We start from the raw sequence: 21,132 nt of genomic DNA, 5'->3' as shown, positions 1-21,132 counted from the left end.
GATAGCCACATGAACAGAGTGGGAATGGAGGGATACAAAAGAATGGTCTAGTCTGGACCAGGGAGCGGCGCGGGCTTGGAGGGCCGAAGGGCCTGTTCCTGTGCTGTATTGTTCTTTGTTCGGGTGGACTCTCAGAGGCTTTTTCCCAGGGTGGAAATGGCTGCTACGAGAGGACACAGGTTTAAGGTGCTGGGGGGTAGGTACAGGGGAAATGTTAGGGGGAAGTTTTTCACACAGAGGGTGGTGGGCGAGTGGAATCAGCTGCTGTCAGTGGTGGTGGAGGCAAACTCAATAGGGTCTTTTAAGAGACTCCTGGATGAGTACATGGGACTTAATAGGATGGAGGGTTATAGGTAGGCTTAGAAGGTAGGGATATGTTCGGCACAACTTGTGGGGCCGAAGGGCCTGTTTTGTGCTGTAGTTTTTCTATGTTTCTATGTAATAAGTATGCATGAGTCAATATGGCGACGAGTTCTGTGGAGGTGCCAGTGGGATCATAACAGAGGGTGACATGAGGGGTAGGGATCGGCAAGGGAGGTGAAAAATCCTGGGGTGATGGGTTTACTGTCCACCACTGTGGTGGGTGAATGAGCAGAAACTGACGTCCGATAGTGTGTGACTGCAGGCAGATACCATCGTCGAGGCAAACATTTTCAACCTGTAAAGGACAGTGCAGATCTCGACCCGCTCGTTGATTCCCAACCCTGAGAGTCTGAGCGAAGGAGAGGACGCAGGTGCGATCCCCAAACTCTACAGCCAGAGGTTCGGTGAGGGGATAGGCACGTTCCCGTCCAGAAAAGGCACTCACAGTGACTAAAAACTTAGAAAGGGAAAAACCATATTCCTCTATAAAGGAGGCATCCGTGGTAGAGGTGGTGGCAACTATATCTATCATAAAAGGGATGAAGCAGCCCTGGACTATTAGTTCCACCATTGGTTTGTCTCCCGGATTGTTAGACAAAACTGGCATGTTATGAGGGGATAGTCAACCTGAGAATGGATTGGAGGTGGAGAATGGTTGTCTTCTTCCTCGGGGTCCCTGCGGGTCCTGTGGGTGGGGATGCAGACAATCTCTCCTCAAGTGATCCATACCCCCGCAGTTGAAGCATCCCCGTCCCTTGCGGGGAGGTCCTCCACGGGCAGGTGGGGCAGGAGCCTGAGGGAACAGCGTTTGGGGGGGGGGGGGTGAAATGTGACTCAGTCGGACCAGCAGGTGGGGCAGGAGCCTGAGGGAACGGCGCATGGGGGAGGGGGGGGCGGAATGGGGTGCACTTGGACCATTGGGGTGTGTGGGGTAGCCCGCAACATAGTTGTCTACCCATCCGGGAGCACAATATTGGGGCTTCATCTGATATCCCTGGTTGTTAATGCGGGCTCTTGGTTGCCGAGGAGGGCGTTGTGCCATCTCATGTTTAACCTTCGTGGGTTTAGATTCTTTAAAAGAGTTCCAATAATACATTAAATCTCTTCGCATTTGGGGCTTGCTATTGTCTGGCCAGTCCATATTGTCAGTTTGGATGGCCGCCGCCAGGGTGCCAGGGATACATTGTAACAGGAGGGCATTAAATTGCGGTGAGGCTTGTCCACCGTTATAAGCCGCATCTCCCGCAAAGTTGGCGTATGTCGAGCAAAATCGGTGCCAATAATTAGGGCCTTCTTCGCCTGGTTTGGGTTTACATTCGAGGATCTTTGTTACGTCAATGGGTTTTTGCAGGGTCCGCTCAAGAGCTTCACTAATCTGAGTGACCTGCAACTGTGGTTGATTTATTGCTCCGCAAAAAGCAGTCCAATCCTGATGTTCCAGGTGGGTCTTCCACCGAGCACACTCACTGGGTGTCAAGGCCATACAACAGAGACTAAAAAGATCCTGTGGGGTAGCCTGGTACATCTGGATGGTGCCGACAATATATTCAATGAAGTCTTCGGAACTAGTTTTGCAATTTGGGGCATGTGACATGATTAGACACATCTCCTGGGGTTTCCAAGGAGTGTACACCTGGATGGTTTGTTGGGCTCCTGGAGCGTTGGGACCTGCCGGAGGATTAGGGACTGTTCGGTTGGGGGACTGTCTATTGGGAGGGTGAGAAGGCCCTGGAGTGCATCTCCGTCCGGGTTCCATTCGTGGGGGTTTTGCCTCGATTGAGCCCTCCCAAATGGGGTCGTCTGCGTCAGTTTCTGTATTTGAGTCATCAAAGTCATCATCATTGTCTGTGTCGTGTCTAGCCCTCTGCATCATTTGGAAGGGACTGGGTTTGTTTGGGTTCTTTCCTTTCTTACGTCTCCCGGTATGAGCCCTTGTGCCAAAGGCTGGAGAATCATGGAAAGCCGCTCCCGGCGGTGGTGCCGGTGGCGACTGGGGATTAACTAGAGGTAGAACATAGAACATTACAGCGCAGTACAGGCCCTTCGGCCCTCGATGTTGCGCCCACCAGTGGAACCAATCTAAAGTCCCTCTAATCTATACTATTCCAATATCATCCATATGTTTATCCAATAACCATTTGAATGCTCTTAATGTTGACGAGTCCAGGCAGACTACTGTTGCAGGCAGGGTATTCCACGCCCTTACTACTCTATGAGTAAAGGACCTACCTCGAACATCTGTCCTATATCTCTCACCCCTCAATTTAAAGCTATGTCCCCTCGTGCTAGCCATCACCATCCGAGGCAAAAGGCTCTCACTATCTAATCCTCTGATTATCTTGTATGCCTCTATTAAGTCACCTCTTAACCTTCTCCCTAACGAAAACAACCTCAAGCTCCTCAGCCTTTCCTCATCCGATTTTCCCACCATACCAGGCAACATCCTGGTAAATCTCCTCTGCACCCTTTCCAACACTTCCACATCTTTCCTCCAATACGGCGACCAGAACTGTACGCAATACTCCAAATGCGGCCACACCAGAGTTTTGTACAGTTGCAGCATGACCTCCTGGCTCTGAAACTCAATCCCTCTACCAATAAAAGCTAACACACCGTACATCTTCTTAACAACCCTATCAACCTGGGTTCCAACTTTCAGGGATCTATGCACATGGACACACAGATCCCTCTGTTCATCCAAACTACCAAGTATCTTACCATCAGCCCAGTACTCTGTATTCCTGTTAATCCTTCCAAAGTGAATCACCTCACACTTTTCCGCATTAAACTCCATTTGCCACCTCTCAGCCCAGCTCTGCAGCTTATCTTTGTCCCTCTGTAACCCGCCACTTCCCTCCGCACTGTCTACAACTCCACCAACTTTATAGTGTCATCCGCAAATTTACTAATCCATCCTTCCACGCCCTCATCCAGGTCATTAATAAAAATGGCAAACAGCAGTGGCCCGAAAAAAAATCCTTGCAGTACACCACAAGTAACTGAACTCCAGGATGAATATTTCCCATCAACCACCACCCTCTGTTTTCTTACAGCTAGCTAATTCCTGATCCAAACTACTAAATCACCCTCAATCCCATGTGTCCGTATTTTCTGCAATAGCTTATCATGGGGAACCTCATCAAATGCTTTGCTGAAATCCATCCATACCAGGCAACATCCTGGCAAATCTCCTCTGCACCCTTTCCAACACTTCCACATCTTTCCTACAATACGGCAACCAGAACTGTACACAATACTCCAAATGCGGCCGCACCAGAGTTTTGTACAGTTGCAGCATGACCTCCCACCACATCAACCGCTTTACCCTCATCCACCCCTTTGGTCACCTTCTCAAAGAACTCAATTGGGTTTGTGAGGCACGACCTACCCTTCACAAAACCGTGCTGACTATCCCTAATCAAATTATTCCTTTCTAGGTGATTATAAATCCTATCTCTTATAATCCTTTCCAATACTTTGCCCACAATAGAAGTAAGCCTCACCGGTCTATAATTACCAGGGTTGTCCCTACTCCCCTTCTTGAACAAGGGGACAACATTTGCTATCCTCCAGTCTTCTGGCACTGTTCCTGTAGACAATGACGACAGAAAGATCAAAGCTAAAGGCTCTGCAATCTCCTCTCTAGCCTCCCAGACAATCCTAGGATAAATCCCATCCAGCCCAGGGGACTTATCTATTTTTACCCTTTCCAGAATTGCTAACACCTCCTCCTTATGAACATCAATCCCATCCAGTCCAACAGCCTGCATCTCAGTACTCCCCTCGACAACACTGTCCCTCTCCAGTATGAATAACTATGAAAAATATTCATTTAGTGCCTCTCCTATCTCTTCAGACTCCACGCACAACTTCCCACTACTGTCCTTGACTGGCCCTAATCTTACCTTAGTCATTCTTTATTCCTGACATACCTATAGAAAGCTTGAGGGTTTTCCTTGATCCTACCTGCCAAAGACTTCTCATGTCCTCTCCTGGCTCTTCTTAACTCTTTCTTTAGGTCCTTCCTGGCTAACTTGTAACTCTCAAGTGCCCTAACTGAGCCTTCACGTCTGATCTTAACATAAGTCTCCTTCTTCCTCTTCACAAGAGATTCAACCTCCTTAGTAAACCACGGTTCCCTCACACGTCTGCTTCCTTCCTGCCTGACAGGTACATATTTATCAAGGACACGTAGTAGCTGTTGCTTGAACAAGTTCCACATTACAATTGTGCCCATCCCCTGCAGTTTCCTTCCCCAACCTCTGCCAGCTAAATCTCGCCTAATCGCATCATAATTTCCTTTCCCCCAGCTATAACTCTTGCCCTTTGGTATATACCTATCCTTTTCCACTGCTAACGTAAACGTAATAGGATTCATAGAAATCATAGAATCATAGAAACCCTACAGTGCAGAAGGAGGCCATTCGGCCCATCAAGTCTGCACCGACCACAATCCCACCCAGGCCCTACCCCTACCCCCACATATTTACCCACTAATCCACGCATCTCAGGACTCTAAGGGGCAATTTTTAACCTGGCCAATTTTTAACCTGGCCAATCAACCTAACTGATTGTGGTCACTGTCACCAAAGTGCTCACTTACCTCCAAATCTAACACCTGGCCTGGTTCATTACCCAGTACCAAATCCAATGTGGCCTCGACTCTTGTTGGTCTATCTACATACTGCGTCAGGAAGCCTTCCTGCACACATTGGACAAAAACCGACCCCTCTAAAGTACTCAACTATAAAGGACTATATGCCAGAGGAACGGCGGACGGGGCAGGTGGTGCTGGTGCCAATGGCACGGGTGGGCCGAAAGGAGCAGTTGGGTAGACGCTCCAATCATCGTCTTGGTCATCGGTGTCATTTGTTTCGAACAACATCGGCAAGCCAGATAAGTCAGGAGGTACCTCACGTTTCTTATGCTTTCTTTGTTCAGCCTGTCTTTCTAATTCTTTTTTCTTATCTCTATCTTCCTTTTCTAACCTCTCTTGTTCTGCTCTATCTCTTTTCTGCTTCTTGTATTTTTCACATTCCCAATTCAGAATTTCCCAGGATTTGAGTTTACCCTCACTATCACATACACTTCTCTCCCTTCGACGTGCAGTGTCCTTCCAACTGGCCAGTTTTGAGTTCTCAGTTAGTTCATTCGCTTACTTTCTCCAAAGGGACATTAATACTTTCCATTTCCTTCCCGCATTTCATTTCCAAATAGCCTTTTCGGCTTTAATACACCTCCCCAGATCCCAGGTTCCCCCTCATGGCCAATCTTCGTTTCCTAATTGTTTTATTTAGGCAACCCGACAGTCGTCTTAACTTTTTCTCCTCAGCCGAGTGCTGAAGACAAAGGGTGCATAAGGGGATTCCATCCCCTGACTTATCATGGGTCTGACCCATATTTCACTTAGTTTAAATATAAGGTTACTTCAGAGGACTCGAACCTCAATTGTTAACGACCTAGGGACTCAAACCCTAAGGTTAACGGGGCACTTGAACCTCCGTTATCTTAACAAATAAACTTGGGGACTCGCACCACCAGGCCACTCGGGGGGACTCAAACCACCCGGTGTCTTAACAAATAAACCTGGGGACTCGAACCACCAGGCCACTCGGGGAACTCGAACCACCCGGTGTCTTAACAAATAAACCTGGGGACTCGAACCACCAGGCCACTCGGATGACTCGAACTACCCGGTGAAGGAATAGTCAGTGTTCAAGGATGTAAGTCGTCTCTGGGTTCCGTCAATACAGGGCCTCGGGGAATGAGGGGTCGACTGAGCATTAGTTCAGTGAGAGAGACCAAGGTTAATCTTACCGTGTGGGACCGTCCATCTCACGTTACTGACACCCAGACGATCGCTTATTCAGTCCACCTCGGAGGACGTCTGTATACGTTGGAGCCCTGCTCACAGCACCAATTGTTAAGTTCGCTTTTCGCAAGACTCTTCCGTCCTTGATACAAAGGCAAACACCAACCACTGTCACAATCAAAGTTCTTTATTTTGTCCTACATATGTCAGCTGGCTAACCTTTACTACTTAACCTCCACTCAGTGCTGGAAGTCAGTTCGTAAAAAGCACACGAAGCAACAAGGGTGACGCCTATTATACAGTTTACAATCCCATCAGGTAGATGTGAATTCAAACAAGACTTAAACACACATCATCTGATTCAATCAAAAATATCTGGACTTTAGCACACATGTCCCGATTCAATCAAAAACGAGTAGTTACAGGAATTGCTGCATCAGAAAGAACATCCTATTAAAATACGCATTTACTACTTACAACCCCCACCCATCAGAACAGAAGCATGGTGTCTTTAGGATACGCCATTTGTTAGCGCAAAAGAGAACATTATCAACAACTCAGCGAGACTCGCACCCCAGCCGGGCTCAGCAAGCTGGAGCCTGTGGTTAACCTGTTTTGTCAGTTTGCGCCCATGAGCTGTTTCTCTGCCGTTCTTGCAAGCCCAATAGTTCACCTTGCCCTCTACAGTGGGCATTAACTCTTTAATATCTCAATACCTCCCCTCCTCTCCCCCCCCCCCCCCACCCCCCACCTCCCCAACCACCATCACAACCGCATCAGACTCCAACTATTCACATTGTACATTAATGATTTGGAAGAGGGAATTGAATGAATTATCTCCAAATTTGCAGCTGATACAATGTTGGGTGGGAGAGTGAGCTGTGGGGAAGAAGCAGAAATGTGTCTTGGCCAGACTGACTGTGTGCGCATCTGCATGGCAGATGTAGAAAAATGTGGATAAAAGTGAGGTTTTCCGCTTTGGTAACAATAATAGGAAGGCAGATTATTACTTGAATGGGTGTAAACTGAGAGTGGTGGGTACTCAATGTAACCTTGAAGTCCTCGTGCATCAGTCGCTGAAAGTTAGCACGCAGGTACAGCAGGCAGTAAGATTTTATTTTGGCCTTCATAGCGAGAGGATTTGAGGATAGAGATAATTTGCTGCAATTGTATAGGCATTGCTGAGCATCGAATTGTGTGCAATTTTGGTGTCCTAATCTGAAGACAGATGTCCTATATGGAGAGCAAGAACAGAGAAGGTATAGCAGGTTGATTCCTGTGATGCAGGTCTGCCATATGAGGAGAGAGTAAGTCAGTTAGGATTATATTAACTGGAGTTCAGAAGAGTGAGACGGGATATCAAATAAACTGATAAAATTCTAACACTTTTAAACAGGATAGATTCAGAAAGAACATTCCCAATGGTGGGGGAGTCCAGAATTAGGGGTGATAGTTTGAGGACTGAGGTGAGGAGAAATTTCTTCACCCAAAGGATGGTTAATATGACGAATTTCCTACCACAGAATGTCGTTGAGGACAAAACGTTGTCTGATTTCCAGAAAAAAAAATAGATATAGCTCTTGGGGCTAAAGGGATCAAGGGATATAAGACCATAAGACCATAAGACATAGGAGCGGAAGTAAGGCCATTCGGCCCATCGAGTCCACTCCACCATTCAATCATGGTTGATTTCAACTCCATTTACCCGCTCTCTCCCCATAGCCCTTAATTCCTCGAGAAATCAAGAATTTATCAATTTCTGTCTTGAAGACGCTCAACGTCTCGGCCTCCACAGCCCTCTGTGGCAATGAATTCCACAGACCCACCACTCTCTGGCTGAAGAAATTTCTCCTCATCTCTGTTCTAAAGTGACTCCCTTTTATTCTAAGGCTGTGCCCCCGCGTCCTAGTCTCCCCTGTTAATGGAAACAACTTCCCTACGTCCATCCTATCTAAGCCGTTCATTATCTTGTAAGTTTCTATCAGATCTCCCCTCAACCTCCTAAACTCCAATGAATATAATCCCACGATCCTCAGACGTTCATCGTATGTCAGGCCTACCATTCCTGGGATCATCCGTGTGAATCTCCGCTGGACCCGCTCCAGTGCCAGTATGTCCTTCCTGAGGTGTGGGGCCCAAAATTGCTCACAGTACTCCAAATGGGGCCTAACCAGTGCTTTATAAAGCCTCAGAAGTACATCCCTGCTTTTGTATTCCAAGCCTCTTGAGATAAATGACAACATTACATTTGCTTTCTTAATTATGGACTCAACCTGCAAGTTTACCTTTAGAGAATCCTGGACTAGGACTCCCAAGTCCCTTTGCACTTTAGCATTATGAATTTTGTCACCGTTTAGAAAATAGTCCATGCCTCTATTCTTTTTTCCAAAGTGTACGACCTCGCACTTGCCCACGTTGAATTTCATCAGCCACTTCTTGGACCACTCTCCTAAACTGTCTAAATCTTTCTGCAGCCTCCCCACCTCCTCAATACTACCTGCCCCTCCACCTATCTTTGTATCATCGGCAAACTTGGCCAGAATGCTCCCAGTCCCGTCATCTAGATCGTTAATATATAAAGAGAACAGCTGTGGCCCCAACACTGAACCCTGCGGGACACCACTTGTCACCGGTTGCCATTCTGAGAAAGAACCTTTTATCCCAACTCTCTGCCTTCTGTCTGACAGCCAATCGTCAATCCATGTTAGTACCTTGCCTCGAATACCATGGGCCCTTATTTTACTCAGCAGTCTCCCGTGAGGCACCTTGTCAAAGGCCTTTTGGAAGTCAAGATAGATAACATCCATTGGCTCTCCTTGGTCTAACCTATTTGTTATCTCTTCAAAGAACTCTAACAGGTTTGTCAGGCACGACCTCCCCTTACTAAATCCATGCTGACTTGTCTTAATCCGACCCTGCACTTCCAAGAATTTAGAAATCTCATCCTTAACGATGGATTCTAGAATTTTGCCAACAACTGAGGTTAGGCTAATTGGCCTATAATTTTCCATCTTTTTTCTTGTTCCCTTCTTGAACAGTGGGGTTACAACAGCGATTTTCCAATCCTCTGGGACTTTCCCTGACTCCAGTGACTTTTGAAAGATCATAACTAACGCCTCCACTATTTCTTCAGCTATCTCCTTTAGAACTCTAGGATGTAGCCCATCTGGGCCCGGAGATTTATCAATTTTCAGACCTTTTAGTTTCTCTAGCACTTTCTCCTTTGTGATGGCAACCATATTCAACTCTGCCCCCTGACTTTCCTGAATTGTTGGGATATTACTCATGTCTTCTACTGTGAAGACTGACGCAAAGTACTTATTAAGTTCCTCAGCTATTTCCTTGTCTCCCATCACTAGATTACCAGCGTCATTTTGGAGCGGCCCAATGTCTACTTTTGCCTCCCGTTTGTTTTTAATGTATTTAAAGAAACTTTTACTATCATTCCTAATGTTACTGGCTAGCCTACCTTCATATTTGATCCTCTCCTTCCTTATTTCTCTCTTTGTTATCCTCTGTTTGTTTTTATAGCCTTCCCAATCTTCTGACTTCCCACTACTCTTTGCCACATTATAGGCTCTCTCTTTTGCCTTGATGCATTCCCTGACTTCCTTTGTCAGCCATGGCTGCCTAATCCCCCCTCTGATAACCTTTCTTTTGTTTGGGATGAACCTCTGCACTGTGTCCTCAATTACTCCCAGAAACTCCTGCCATTGCTGTTCTACTGGGGGGAAGGGGGATCAGTATATTGAATTTGATGAGCAACAATGATAAAAATGAAAGATAGAGCAGCCTTGAAGGGCTAAATGGCCTACTCCTGCTTCTAGTTTCTAAGATCTTATTGATTAAAAGATGATAATGTCGGGGCTGGGTGGCCTAACCACAATCTTTTTGTTAACTCCACTCTGTCTCCATACCCATCCTGTCACCATAAAGATTGATTACACACACTCCTGTCACCATTTCAACTTGCTTCATTCCCACTCTGTCACCATTGTGTTATATAGCTTTAATTTAAACACCTTCCAAGCATTCCTGTTTAATGAGTCAATCAGTCACCATTGTGTTATATAGCTTTAATTTCAACACCTTCCAACATTCCTGTTTAATGAGACAATCAAGGAAAGTAATTAAATTGTTCCTTTATTTAATGCTTCTAGTATGAACACAATCATCAACAGTTGGAACTCATTAACTTTTTACTGAACTTTCACTCTAACTGAACATCAACTTGAACTATTTCACACTTAAACTGTACTTTAACTCTAATTGAACATCAATTTTAACTATTTAGCCAAAAATAGATATTACCGAGTTTAGGAAAACCTTGTTGAAGCCGGGTGTACAGGTTGTGAGGTCGTGATGCAGAAATGGCTTAAAGTGATGTTGTGTTGGTCCCATTCGTAATGCCAAAGTGCACGGTGCTTTCAGCCAAACAGGCTGGAGTGATGGAAGGTCAGCAGCAGATATTTGGTCAGGCTTTTTTTAGCGGCAGGCTTGGGTTAATTTATCCCTTCTCCAGGAAATTTTGAGTGACTGTGACATAAAGACTCATCTCCATAGGACAATAAGATGTAGGAGCAGAACGAGGCCACTTGGCCCATCGAGTCTGCTCCTCCATTCAATCATGGTTTCTCAAACACATTGTCCTGCCTTTTCCCCAGAATCTTTGATCCGCTTTCCAATTAAGAACCTACTTATTTATGTCTTAAATATACTGAATGACCTGGCAGCCACAGCATTCTGTGGCAAAGAATTCCATGGATTTGCCCCCTACGGCTGAAGAAATTCCTCCTCACCTCAGTTCTAAAGGTTCTTCCCTTTTTTCTGAGTCTGTGCCCTCGGACACGAGTCTCTTCCACCATTGGAAACATCTTCTCGACATCCATTATATCCAGGTCTTTCAGTAATCTGTAAGTTTTAATGACATCCCCCTCATCCTTCTAAACTCCATCGAGTACAGACCCAGGGTCCTGAAACGTTCCTCATACGTCAAGCTTTACATTCCCGGGATCATTATCCTGAACAACCTCTGTACTCCTTCCAAGGCCAGCAATTCCTTCCTTAGTTTCGGGACCCAAAATTCTCACTGAATTTCAAATGCAGCCTGACCAGTGCCCCATATAGCCTCAGAGGAACATTCATGCTTTTGCATTCTACTCCTCTCGAAATTAATGCTACATTGCATTTGTCTTCCTACTACCAACACAACCTGTGAGGTAACCTTAAGTGAATCCTGAACTAGGACTGATCAGCCCCTTTTGAGTTCTGATTTCTGAACTCTCTCCTCATTTAGAAAATTATCTACGTCTTTATTCTTCTAACAAAGTGCATAACCTCACACTTTCCCACGTTGTATTCCATCTCCCACTTCTTTGCCCACTCTCCTAACTTGCCCACTTCCTCTGCAGTCTCCCCACCTCCTCAATACCACTTGTCCCTCCACCAATCTTTACATCATATTGAGCATATCACCGGGTACAGAAAGCGTTCAGGTGCTAAAGAAATGTGTGTCTTTTTTTAAAATTGTTTTGAATGATAATAGTTAATTAGATATGAAATTGGGGCTGGGATGGAAAGGACTGTTTGACATTTGTGTACCTGCGAACGATTGTTATTCTGACCCTGTGCACTTTCTTACTGACTACTCAATCACTGTGGGTGCGAAACAGCTTTCGCTGAGTCATGATACCCTCTGGGACAATAAGACAAATGTGTTGAAAAAGACCATTCGACCAATGAAGTCTCCTCCGCCAATCAATGAGATCATGACCGATCTGAAGGGATAATCAACTCCACTTTCCCACCTTATCCCCACAAACATTGATTCCCTTACTGATTAAAAATCTGTCTATCTCAGCCTTGAACACTAGTAACAACCCAACATCCACAGCTGTCGACGGCAAAGTATTCCGCATGATTTAATACCCTTCCAGAGAAGAAATTCCTCCTCATCTCTCTCGTAAACCACATGCACCAACACACTCACATATCAGTGTGCGGGAAGGGGTTTATCAGCAATGACCTAAGTCAGTGTCATTGATGGGTTCTGCTCTTTTTGATGATGTGCACTCCCATTCTGGATTGACAGCCTGATAATATTTGCTGCTGTTAACAATCCCTATAACTGGCTGGATTTTTACTTTCTGGATATGTTGCTCATTTCTGGGTTGCAGTGTCCCTTTCTAAAGCACCATATGTGATCTTTACCCGTAACTCAAGAACTCTCAGCAGGAAATAATTCCTATGAAATTATTAACTTTTACTACAATCCTAAATTGATTTTTGGTGCAAAACCTACAAATAAGTGTTTGAAAAGTTCCACTGAATAACACCAATTTGTTCAGATTAATCCTTGTTGAAGATTCTCACTGAGCTGCTCAGTGTGCATTGTGGCACCCCCACTATGAAATTAAATTATCAATGTGAATGAAGTAAAATATTTTACAATAAAAGCGTCATCAATCAACATGGACGTTGATGGAATTCGCTGTGATAATTCATTTAAGACCAATTGATAAATGCGGGAGAAAAGCCTGGTTTGAGACCTTCTCAGCAGAGACAGCAGCTCGAAATGAAGTTTAAAGGAAAGCCTATCCCGCACCCATTAGCAGCCAAAACAAGTACTGCATGAAGGGAAAGTAGCTCAGACAGCCATTGTAAAACAAGGGAAATATTCTGCAATCGAACACTGGATCAGAATATGTCACAAAATTTAGTCTGTGTGTCAAGACAGCATTCTACGTACGATGGGATCAAGAAGAAACTTGGTCCTCGCATCACCAAAACTGTCACATCGAATGGCGAAATGCTGACTTGCAGAAGTGTGGAATTGCTTCACTAGTTTGAACACTACTTGTGATTTCTCAACCCCCCGCGCTACCACCACCCCCCCCCCAAGACTGATACGCTAAGGTGGGACAAGGAGCCCCTCAGCTGAGCTCGAAAAGGCCATGCATTCCTTCATGGGCAGAAAAATGCCTGACAAAAATGAAATTGCAGCCAAACTGCTCAAGCACATTTGCTGCCACACCTCAATGACCTGCCGTTCTGTTGGAGGGCATCTTCTCAGAGTATTGAGTTTCAGATGTGAACAAAGAACAAAGAACAAAGAAAATTACAGAACAGGAACAGGCCCTTCAGCCCTCCAAGCCTGCACTGACTATGCTGCCCGACTGAATTAAAACCCCCTATCCTTCCGGCACCGCATCCCTCTATTCTCATCCTATTCACATATTTTTCCCGACGCCCCTTAAAACTCACTATCGTATCTCCTTCCACTAGTACCCCCATCAACGAGTTCCAGGGACCCACCACCCTCTGTGTTAATCATTGCCTCATACATCTCCTTTATACCTTGCCCCTGGCACCTTAACCCTAAGTCCCCTAGTAATTAACTCTTCCACCTGGGAAAAAAGCTTCTGACTATCCACTCTGTCCATTCCCCTCATAATCTTGTAGACTTGTATCAGGTCACCCCTCAACGTCCGTCGTTCCAGTGAGAACAAACCAAGTTTCTCCAACCTCTCCTCTGAGCTAATGTCCTCCATACCAGGCAACAACCAGGTAAATCTTTTCTGTACCCTCTCCAAAGCCTCGAGATCTTTCTGGTAGTGTGGCGACCAGAATTGAACACTATATTTCAAGTGCGGCCTAACTAAGGTCCTATAAAGCTGCAACATGACTTGCCAATTTTTAAACTCAATGCCCCAGCCGATGAAGGCGAACATGCTGTATGCCTTCTTGACTCCCTTCTCCATCTGTGTTGCCACTTTCAGTGACCTGTGCACCTGTACACACAGACCCTCTGCCTATCAATACTCTTAAAGGTTCTGCCATTTACGTATATTTCCTATCTGTATTAGACCTTCCAAAATGCATTACCTCACAGTTGTCCAGATTAATCTCCATCTGCCATCTCACTGCCCAAGCCTCCAGTCGATCTATAACCTGCTGTATCCTCTGATGGTTCTCATTGCTATCTGCAAATCCACCAACATTTGTGTCATCCGCAAACTTACTAATCAAACCAGTTACATTTTCCTCCAAATCATTTATACATATTACAAACAACAAAGGTCCCAGCACTGATCCCGGAGGAACGCCACTTGCCACAGCCCTGCATTCGGAAATGCACCCACCCCCCCCCGCCCCCCCAACTGCTGCCCTCTGTCTTCTGTGACCGAGTCAGTTCTGTATCCACCTTGCCAGCTCCTCTCTGATCATATGCGGCTTCACCTCCTGCACCAGCCTGCCATGAGAGGCCTTGTCAAAGGCCTTACTGAAGTCAATTTAGACAACATCCACTGCCTACTTTCATCAAGTATCTTCATCACTTCCTCAAAAAACTCGATCAAGTTAATGAAACACGACCTCCTCTTCACAAAACTATGTTGCCTCTCACTAATATGTCCACTTATTTCCAAGTGGGAGAAAGTCCTGTCTCAAAGAATCCTCTCCAAATATTTCCCTACCACTGACATAAGGCTCACTGGTTGTAATTATCTGGATTATTCTTGCTACTCTTCTTAATCAAAGGAACAACATTGGCTATTCTCCAATCCTCTGGGACATCCTCTGTAAGAAGTCTCACAACACCAGGTTAAAGTAACTTTAACCTGGTGTTGTGAGATTTCTTACTGTGTTTAACCCAATCCAATGCCAGCATCTCCACATCATGACATCCTCTGTAGCCAGTGGGGATACAGAGATATGTCTCAAGGCCCCAGGAATTTCCTCCCTTGCATCTCTCAGTATTTTGGGGTATATCCCATTTCGGCCCTGGGGACTTAACTGCTTTAATGTTTCTCAAGAACCTCAATACCTCCTCCTTTTTGATCTCAACATGGCTCAAACTATCTACATACTCTTTCCCAGATTCAATATCCACCAAATCCTTCTCTTTGGTGAATACTGATGCAAAATACTCATTTAATATCTCACCCATTTGTTCTGACTCCATGCATAGATTCCTCCCCTGTCCTTGAGTGGGCCAAACCTCTTCCTGGTTACCCTCTTGCTCTTTATATATGTGTAAAAAGCTTTGGGATTTTCCTTAATCCTGCAGGCCAATGATTTTTCGTGACCCCTTTTAACCCTCCTTACTTAATTTTCGTTCTACTTTCCTTGTATTCTATCCTTGCTTCGTGTGTCCCCAGCCTCCTAACCTTGACAAATGCTTCTTTTTTTTCTCTTTGACTAGGCTCACAATATCTCTCATTATCCAAGATTCCCCAAACTTGCCATACTTATCCTTCATCCTTACAGGAATGTAATTGAGGACTTACATCTTAACTTGAGGACTACACTTTTCTTTATCCATCAGCACCTTCAAGTTTACTGAATTGTGGTCACTTTCCTGAACTGTTCCCCAACTGAATCGTCGACCACCTGGCCAGGCTCATTCCCCAATACCAGGTTCAGTATGGCCCCTTCCCATCTGCATACTGTTTCAAGCCCTCTTGGATGCTCCTTACAAGGTGCCCCATCCATGCCCCTAGCACTAAGTGAGTCCCAGTCAATCTAGGGGAAGTTAATATCTCCCACCACAACAACCCTGTCACTTTTACACCTTGCCAAAATCTGCCTACATATTTGTTCCTCCATCTCCCACTGGTTGCTGGGCGACCTATAGTAAACCCACCACACTGTGACTACACCCTTCCTATTCCTGAGCTCTACCCATATTGCCTGCTGTATGAGGCCTCCGAGGTGTCATCCCACAGTACAGCTGTGATATTCTCCCACCCCTTTTACATCCCCCTCTATCACGCCTGAAACATCTGTATCCTGGAATATAAAGCTGCCAATCTGTTCTTCCCACAACTAAGTCTCTGTAATAGCAACTTCATCAAAGCTCCAAGTACTAATCCAAGCTGTAAGATCATCTGCCTTATCTGTTATATTTCTCGCATTGAAACAAATGCACTTCAGTCCACCAGGCGCTCTTTGATCAGCAACCACGCTCTGCCTCCCTTTCTCTAAGTCTTACTCGCCCCCCTCAGAGTGCCTTTGAAACATTTATGTTGTCCTCCCGAAATTGTGGCTGTTTGAAAGTTGAAATGAAGAGCGTGGTGGGCATTTTTCTGTTGTCTACACAGTTGCCACTCTATTGGAGTAGGTTTAAGAAGGGTTTTGCCTGAATGATTGTCAGGGCTGGGTAGAATGAATGCAGAGATGTTTAATTATCGGGCAAGAGGGTCGAGAAAAAGTTGTCACTGTTTCAGGATGCGGGGGAGACCTTTTAGGGCAGAGCAGAGGAAACACATATTCACTCTGAGGGTTGTGGGCCTGTGAAATGTCTTACCCTAAAAGGTTGCGGAGGCCAGATTACTGGATATATTTGATAAGAAAGTAGATTTCTGGACTCCAAAGGCTTCCAAGTGTATGGGGAGAATTTGGGAGTATGTTGTTGAGACAGCGGATGAACAATGCTCATGTTCAATGACAGAGCAATCTCAAAGGGCTTAATAGCCTACTTCTGATACTATTATCCAGGTTTGCGTGATTGCAAGTACTTTTGTCTTTCATTGAAGCACAATATTGTAAGAATATTAATTTGGGTGTTTAGATTACGCCTGTGTTGAGGAATGAAGTATAATTTGAAATAAAGGTCTGCCCCATTCAGATTAAAAGAGAGAGAAAATCAAATCACCAATTGGAAACAGGAAAAAATCTCCCTGCGTATCAATCTGATATCCAAGCACATTGTGGTGAAATGTAAGAAATTCCAGAGGAAATTAGTCAATTCTTTGTTTTGCCTGGAGATGTTTATATCCTTTCCGGTGAACATTCATGAAAACTGCATTTTGTTTTCTCGCCACTGCCTGAGACATTTTAAACGGGCAGAGCGAACGAAGCAACAGCCGTCAGGCTAATATCCTATTCGATATTTTACTAAGATCATCTGAAAGTGGAAGATGGTACACGAGGGACATGGTAGTGGGATGTTGCTGTCAGTGTATAGATGTGATCCGTATTGTGTGAAAAGGGACTTGGGAGTCCTAGTCCAGGATTCTCTAAAGGTAAACTTGCAGGTTGAGTCCGTAATTAAGAAAGCAAATGTAATGTTGTCATTTATCTCAAGAGGCTTGGAATACAAAAGCAGGGATGTACTTCTGAGGCTTTATAAAGCACTGGTTAGGCCGCATTTGGAGTACTGTGAGCAATTTTGGACCCCACACCTCAGGAAGGACATACTGGCACTGGAGCGGGTCCAGCGGAGATTCACACGGATGATCCCAGGAATGGTAGGCCTGACATACGATGAACGTCTGAGGATCGTGGGATTATATTCATTGGAGTTTAGGAGGTTGAGGGGAGATCTGATAGAAACTTACAAGATAATGAACGGCTTAGATAGGATGGACGTAGGGAAGTTGTTTCCATTAACAGGGGAGACTAGGACGCGGGGGCACAGCCTTAGAATAAAAGGGAGTCACTTTAGAACAGAGATGAGGAGAAATTTCTTCAGCCAGAGAGTGGTGGGTCTGTGGAATTCATTGCCACAGAGGGCTGTGGAGGCCGAGAAGTTGAGCGTCTTCAAGACAGAAATTGATAAATTCTTGATTTCTCGAGGAATTAAGGGCTATGGGGAGAGAGCGGGTAAATGGAGTTGAAATCAACCATGATTGAATGGTGGAGTGGACTCGATGGGCCGAATGGCCTTACTTCCGCTCCTATGTCTTATGGTCTTATGGTCTTAAATACTAACATGCTGAAATACATGCTTAACCTGCCCGGGAAGAAGGGTTCCAGACATGCACAGCTACTCGACAGCAGAACAACATGGAGTAGATAATGTGAACAGCAGAGTAAGAAAACAACACTTCAAATCATCAAGACATTGATGTCAACTCAATATAAACCTAACCTTTGAATAGGGAAGAATTAAGCATGCAGGTATGTGTCAGTGTCATTAATCAGTCTGGATTTCTGATAGTGATCCATAACTAGTGATCCACTAGTTAACGTGATCAGTCAGTCTTGGTTAATGATGATGATCTGTAACCAGTGATCTTCTCGTTAGTTGATCAATCAATATGCGTTTCTGATAATGATCTGTAACCAGTGATCCACTTTTTATTGTGATTAATCGAAATGGGTTCCCGATAGTGATCTGTTCCCAGTGATGCTCTTGTTAGTGTGTGCAGAGTCTAGCTGTATAACATTGACAGACCTACTGTTCATTACAGATCGAATACAGTTCAATATTGGCTGCTTCATCCCCTTTACCATGATCCAATGTTCAGCGATAATTTACTGTCATATACTTCTGCTTGAAGATTCAAGAGTATCTGGGAGACAATTATATTCATGAGATGACCTTCTGAACCATTTAAATCTCAATATTGCATAATCGGAGATATGTTCATGGTGTTTTCCAATAGAATTCTGTCATTCAACCTGTCACCATGGGTAAAATGCAGCGGGGGCAGAGCAGCAGCAACTCCGAATCTGACATGAGAATTGTTAAGAAATGTTGTAGAAAAAGAGCCCAAATGATACTGTCCGTTAATACTAGCTATAACATTAAATCCTGTCACTAACTCATCCTCCTTAATTCTGCGTTTCCTTAGAGCAGAGAACGCTGAGGGACGACCTCATCGAGGTGTACATAATTATGAGGCACATATATAGTGTAGTTGAGAATATATGTTCCCCTTCGTGAATGCGTCAATAACCAGGGGGCATAGATCTAAGCTAAGGCAAATGAGATTTGGAGGGGATTGAGGATTTTACTTTGCACCCAGAGTACTGGGAATCTTGAACTCACTTCCTGAAAGGGTGATAGACCTGGGAACCCTCACAATATTGGAGAAGCATTTAAGCAATCACTTGAAATGCCATAGCATTCAATGCTACAGACCAAGTGCTGGAAATTGGGATCACAATAGATAAGTGTTTGATGGCCAGCAGAGAAACGGTGGGCTGAAGGGCCTAATTCTGTAAAATTCAGTGACTAACATATATACTATAATGGATTAAATATATATATATATATACATACACACACACACATACGCATATATATATTTGGTTTTTTTTCGATCAATCTTCATTGTCACATTCTTACTATCATTATAATCGTTATTCAATATTCAATGAAAGTGATACTTCGAGAAATACACGTCAAAGTCACTTATTCCTCTTACATCCAGAATACGAATTCCAACCTGACAAACTCTGTAAGGGACTCTCATGACTTCTTACACTAGGCTTGTATCTGTTGGAGTTTAAATAGAAAGAGATAACTTGATTAAAACATATATGATCCTGGGTTCGTCTTGAGAGTGTGGATGTTGAGTGGATGTTCCTCTTGTCAGAGAATTTGGAACTAGGGAAGCACTGTTTAAAAAATAATGCATTGCTCATTTCAGACGGAGATGAGAAGAAACTTTCTCTGAGTGTCATGACTCTTTAGAACTCTTGTCCTCAAAATGCAATGCAAACAGAATCGTTGAATATTTCTAATGCAGAGCTAGATTGATTCTTGGTGCGCAAGAGACTTAGATATTATTGGGGGTTCCAGGATGTAGATTTTAGGTTCTATCAGACTAGCCATAATAATATTAAATGGTGGAGCATGCTCGAGGGGCTGAATGACCCCTTCTGTTCTTAATTTGCATGTTCGATTGTAGAACGTTTAATGAGCAGTTGAACGAAGGTAAACAGATTATAATCTTAAAACATGTCATTAAAATAGTTCTTATGTTGTATATCTCCTTCACGGACACTCATACCCACACAGATACACACACATACGTAAATCAAACGTGCGAATACTCACACACACATAAATACACACTACAACAAATAAATATATACACTCACACACTTACACTCAGACGTACACTCACACACTCATACTCTCACACACATACATATACACTAATACATGCATACGCACTCTGCATTCACACACACACCCTCAAACGTACAGACATTCACAGACAAATACACATACACACACACACATAGACACTAATACAAATCTATAATCACACACAAACTCACACATGCAAACAGATACACGAATTCAGGTACACTCACGCACACAAATATGCACTCACACACATGCGTGCACTCACACACACACATATGCGCTCACAGATACATACACTCACTGACACAAATACACTTTCATAAACTCACAAACATACATAATTTAACACATGCGCGTGCACGCACACACACACACACACACACATACTTTCACATACACTCGTACATAGAGTCATAGATGTTTACAGCATGGAAACAGGCTCTTCGGCCCAACTTGTCCATGCTGCACTTTTTTTTAAACCCCGAAGCTAGTCCCGCATTTGGCCCATGTCCCTTCATACCCATCTTACCTATGCAACTGCCTGAATGCTTTATAAAAGACAAAATTGTACCCGCCTCTGCCATTACCTCTGGCAGCTTGTTCCAAACACTCACCACCCTCTGTGTGAAACGATTGCCCCTCTGGACACTTTGTATCTCTCCCTTCTCATCTTAAACCTATGCCCTCCAGTTTTAGACTCCCCTACATTTGGAAAAGATATTGACTATCTAGCTGATCAATTCCCCTCATTATTTTACAGACCTCTATAAGTTCACACCTCAGCCTTCAACGCTCCAGAGAAAAAAATCCCCGTCGATCCAGCCTCTCCTTATAACTCAAACCATCAAGTCCCTATAGCATCCTAGTAAATCTTTTCTGCACTCTTTCTAGTTTAATAATATTATTTCTATAATAGGGTGGTCAGAACTGTACATAGTATTCTAAGTGTGGCCTTACCAATGTCTTATACCACTTCAACAAGACGTCCCAACTCCTGTATTCAATGTTCTGACCAATGGAACCAAGCATGCTGAATGCTTTCTTCACCGCTCTGCCCCACCTGCGACTCCACTTTCAAGGAGCTATGAACATGTACCCCTAGATTTCTTTGTTCTCTAACTCTCCCCAATGC

The 21,132-nt window shown here is 44.4% G+C and overlaps 1 long non-coding RNA gene across 1 annotated transcript in view; it reads right to left on the bottom strand.

Moving 5' to 3' along the window:
* The window catches only part of LOC144493869 (uncharacterized), a 54,658-nt gene that overhangs the window by 6,452 nt on the left and 27,074 nt on the right, over positions 1 to 21,132 (bottom strand). The window contains exon 4 of the long non-coding RNA XR_013497802.1: positions 6,181 to 6,317. This is a non-coding gene — a long non-coding RNA (uncharacterized LOC144493869). The remainder of the gene's footprint in view (positions 1 to 6,180; positions 6,318 to 21,132) is intronic.

The sequence above is a fragment of the Mustelus asterias genome, chromosome 5 (genome assembly GCF_964213995.1).
Source record: "Mustelus asterias chromosome 5, sMusAst1.hap1.1, whole genome shotgun sequence".
NCBI lineage: Eukaryota > Metazoa > Chordata > Chondrichthyes > Carcharhiniformes > Triakidae > Mustelus > Mustelus asterias.
Note: the sequence above shows the minus strand (reverse complement) of the source record. Positions and strands in the feature narration are given on the sequence as shown.